The sequence below is a fragment of the Pteropus alecto genome, unplaced genomic scaffold (assembly GCF_000325575.1).
Source record: "Pteropus alecto unplaced genomic scaffold, ASM32557v1 scaffold131, whole genome shotgun sequence".
NCBI classification, from domain to species: Eukaryota; Metazoa; Chordata; class Mammalia; order Chiroptera; family Pteropodidae; genus Pteropus; species Pteropus alecto.
The window spans coordinates 4,133,597-4,138,209 of NW_006434709.1; the positions used below are offsets into that span (position 1 = coordinate 4,133,597).

At 39.4% G+C, this 4,613-nt stretch overlaps 1 pseudogene; it reads left to right on the top strand.

Moving 5' to 3' along the window:
- Window positions 1–2,597: 2,597 nt before the first annotated feature.
- On the top strand, window positions 2,598–2,713 carry LOC112478082 (annotated as a pseudogene).
- The last annotated feature ends 1,900 nt before the right edge of the window (window positions 2,714–4,613 follow it).

Genomic DNA, 4,613 nt, shown 5'->3' on the forward strand with positions numbered 1-4,613 from the left:
TCGGGATTAAGATGAAACTGAGACCAAGGGTGACTTCCTGCTCTTGAGTTAATCAGCTGCTGGAGCCTGATAAATTTCACAAGACTCTCCGCCCTAGGGTACCACCAATTCACACAAGAAGCCTAGGGAGGCAAACCTCAAAGATCTGCATAACAGCGACAGGGGACTTTCTCTATCACGGATATGCACAATAAGGCCCAAGAGAGTCCGCAAGGTGACCTTTCCCTAATTTAAATCAGGCCTGGGGTGGAGCTTTACCCTGCTGTTGAGATGTGCCTCGCATGAAGAGGCATATAGTCGCACTGCGCAGGCGCCAAGAAACTTCCGCCTTTACATGCCTAGATATAGCTTCTACCCCGCCCAGCTCCCTTTGAAATCCTGCCCCAGCTTCTCTTGAACCACCCGAACCTTTCCTTTCTTGGTGCTGGTTCTCTGTGCACAAGCTTAATAAACCTTTGCCTCTCGCCTGAACTTTCTTATGGTGATCTCTCTTATTTCCATCCTGCGAGATCGCAAGAACTCAGGATGCTGGTAACAAAAGTGCTAAAGCATGAAAAGATTATAAATGCATATCTTTGAACTATTTGTCAGAAATCTGTGTCCATTTAAACACCCACTAACAGTGTGTGAAAGTTCAGTGGAAGACATTTTTAAAAAATATTGTGTTTCACAATAGTGTTAATAGAGTTGTTTTAGACGAATGTTTAAACTATATAATTGCATACATGTCCAACCCCAATGCTTTATTCTGTGAATGTTTGCTATACTATACAGTACTAATAGCTCCCCAAATTGCTTACCTTGGTTTATTCTATGGATTATTTCAGCACTTTGGGAAAATCATGCTGGGCTTGTTAAATTTGTTTTACTATAGGTATTTAAGTGATTGCTTCTTGGGAGGTGTTCATCTGAGTGCAAATGAGTTTGGCTCTCAACAGATTTTAGCAGGCGTTTGACAGCTTGGATGACTGGCGCGTTGTCATCTTCATAACACACCTAAAACGCAGAGTGCCAAAAATCACAAACAGGTTGGGTGTAGTTTAAGATCTGAGACCTTGTCCAACTTAGTTAATCTTTTAAATCATAGCAGCAGAAATATGTCAGCTGTAATTAAAATTGCAACCCATAATGTAAAATATGATTATCTTATGTGCATATATTTTTATTTTAATATTCCATATTTGTGTTAAAGTATGTCTTTATAAGATTCATATGCGGTGTGGGATTGACAGTCCATAGGAGTGGAAACCTTTTTAGGAGACAAAGGGTAATTTTAGTACACCAATCAGCATTTTCTTTCTTTGAACGTTTTGAGTTTTTGTTCTAGGATTATAAAATTTGGGAGATTTTTATTGATGAGGAACAAAATCCATTTTTGTTATTATTGATGCAGTACAGGGCAAATTCCCCTGAGTCAGGGGAGACCAAGCCCTGCACCAAGAAGAGAGTCCTTTGGCAGAGAGTGAAGAAAGAATGCAACACATGCGCCAAAGTTAGAGTCAAAAGGAAAGTTTATTGGAAAAGGAGTAACACTCCATAGGCAGAGTGTGGTCTCCTCTCCTAGGCAGAGAGTAAGAGCCTAAGAAAGACCCAGAGGGATGAGAGACAAAGATAGTGAGAGAGTCAGAGTAAAGGCACTGAGAGGTATGAGAGAAAGACACTGAGAGGAACCCCAAGTATTCAAGGAATTCAATTTATATATCATTCTTTAGTTCCTGTGAGTTACAGTTTAAAGACTTTGTTTACCCATTTCTTGTGATATGGACATACAGTGAGGAAGGTGAAAGGGAAGAGTATGTAGCATGAAAGGCCTGCTGGCACTTCCCAGCCTTTAATCCATAGGTTTCCTATAGTTTTAGCCATAGCGAATGAACCAATTTCATATTGTGCAGGGCAGCCACTTGAAAAAGACTCTGTATTTCCTGTTCCCCTTTCACAGGTGTGGGGAATGGGTCCTTAGCAATCCCAGCAGAAATCTTCCTTTTGTTCTTCAGGTGAACTGGTGGCTTGGCTACAGGGCTGATCAGCATATTGCAGTCTCTGAATGTAGCTTGATTTAACACTTTAGTTCTCTTGCCTCCTCCCAACATTCTTATCATATGTTGATAATAGATATTAATGAAGGACAGCAAAGGGACTCTGAGAGTTGGTGATTCAAGTCACATAAAATACTCTTTTCAGGAGGTGCTGGGATTTAATAGAGGGACTTTGGATCTGTGTGTGTGTGTGTGTGTGTGTGTGTGTGTGTGTGTGTGTGTTTTAATTAATACACACAAGTTAGTTAAATACAAAGAGAGACAAGCGCTTAAAAAGATATAAGGCTCAATCTTTTTTAAAAAAATTGGTTTTCAGAAATTTCTGTCATGTTGTAAAATATTCACTAGATACTTTCATTCCTAGTGTTGGGGAGGAAAAATTATCTTCTACCCTTCGGGTTCTTCTGGCTGGACTAATAATCAAATTAACATGAAAGAGATTAGTAGGAGAAAAACAAATGAAAGTTTAATTAGGACGTGGTTCCATAGTGTAGCAGTTAGCACGTTTGCTATACATGCAGAAGGTCCTGGGTTCACGCTCCAGTGAAGCCATGGGCCGTGGTCTATGGCCATGCTGCCCTGAACAAGCCCGATGTCTGACCTGAGAAGCTAAGCAGGGTCGGGCCTGGTTAGTACTTGGATGGGAGACCACCTAGGAAGACCAGGTGCTGTAGGCATAAATAATAAATAATAATAATAATAAAAAGAAAGTTTAATGACATGTATACCCCTGAGAGACCCGGGAACACTGAGTGACTTGCCAAAAAGCTGGAGATATCACCTTAACTACCACTTTTGGCTAAAGACAAAAGATGTTGGGGGTAGAGAGTCGGTTACAGGAGGTTACCAAGAAAAGCACAGCAAACAAGGGCATGATTTTATGCAGATTTAAGATCAAGCCTTCTCTATTGATAGTGAAGGCAGCCCTGGTACTTTGAGAGAGACACCTTTACAAATAGAGATTTCTCTTACAAATGTAAATGCCCTTTTATAAAGGGTACCTTCTACTAGATTTTCAAAGCTTCTCCCGGGTCTGCTGTTTCTTAAAGTGAATCAGCCTAAAATAATCAGTATCTCAAAGAGGCATATTTTGGGGTGGCAAACTCTGTTCACCTTCACTAGCAAAATAAGTCACCAAGATATAGTGAGTACTTAATTTTTAATTTCTTCTTAATTTTTTTTCCCAGAGAGGAAGTGTAGGAGTTCTGGTTAATTAAAGAACTGAGCAGGAATATGACATGCAAAGTGAAAAGAGAAACCAGCAGAGAAAGGAAAATCAGTAGAGTCTGCTAACCTGAGAATCAAAGCTGAAGGTGTCAGTCAGCATGATAAAAATAGGGAGGTGGTTTAGAGGAAAGGAGTAGAGAAGAGGATATTTGATGTTGATGTTGTGAATGAAAAAAGGGCCACATACTAAACCTGACAAGCTCAGAGGAGGCCACCATGGTGGCCCTAAAAACTCAGAGACCGAAAATAACCACATAAGATGGTCTGAACATAAAAATCCCTAACTAAAAGCAGGTCATGGCGGGTAGTCACATCTCAAGCCTGTAGCTTTCTGGACGAAGGTCAGTCTTTACCTTAAGTGAGCCTATTTATTGTCTTTTTGCATCTAAGATAACATACCTTTGGAATATCAGGGTAATCCCTTTTTTTACAGACTCCTTGGAGCACAGCCCACTGTACCATAGCGAGGCCACAGAACCCCTCATGGTTATCTTGTCCTCTCATGATTACATATCTCATCTCTATGTAAATATTAATTTTTAACTCTCCTATACCCACTCATGTAAAAGAAGTATGTGTCCCTCCGTTTTACCGTTTATCCAATCCTAGAGATTCCAGCCTCCTTCGCTTTCTCTCACTCCCTTAATCTACCACCAATGAACCTTCCTTATGTCTCCTTCTTTGATTCTAATGTATAAAATAAGCTGCAAAACTGCCATTCTCCAGAGAATTTTCTCAATCCCTTAAGATTTTGCTTCCTGGCAATTGTCTTCAGTTTGGTTCAAATAAACTCTTTAAAATTCTCTACAGGTTCGGATGTTTCTTATGTTGACAGTGTCATGATGAGTAAATTAATGATGGTTCTGGCATTTGTACAGGAGGAAGTTTCTTATCTTAAAACTGGAAATATAAGAGCTGTGAGAGACTGGTGAGTTTTTAATTCCCTCATTTATTTTCCAGAGAGGGAAATCGAGATCCAGAGACTTGCCCAAGATTGCACAATGAGGCAGGATTAAAGCAGAGAGCAGAAGGCAAATTTTGCATTTTCACGTCTGTGATATCTCTTTGATGATTCTGAAAATATATCCACTTGATAGCTTGAATTCTTTGAAATCTGGATCTGTGACTGATGTTTCTTAAATATGCTACAATTTATACATTCAAATGAGTTTTATCCTTTCATAGAAGCACATTCAAAAATTATACATACTTCTAAAACTAATTTATGAGCTGGGTAGCCTCCGGCAAATTTCTTAATCTTTTTAAACTTTGTTTTCTCACCTGTAAGATGAGATAATATTAACCTTTTAAGGTTGTTATAAGGTTTAGAGAGAACGTATATAAGCATTA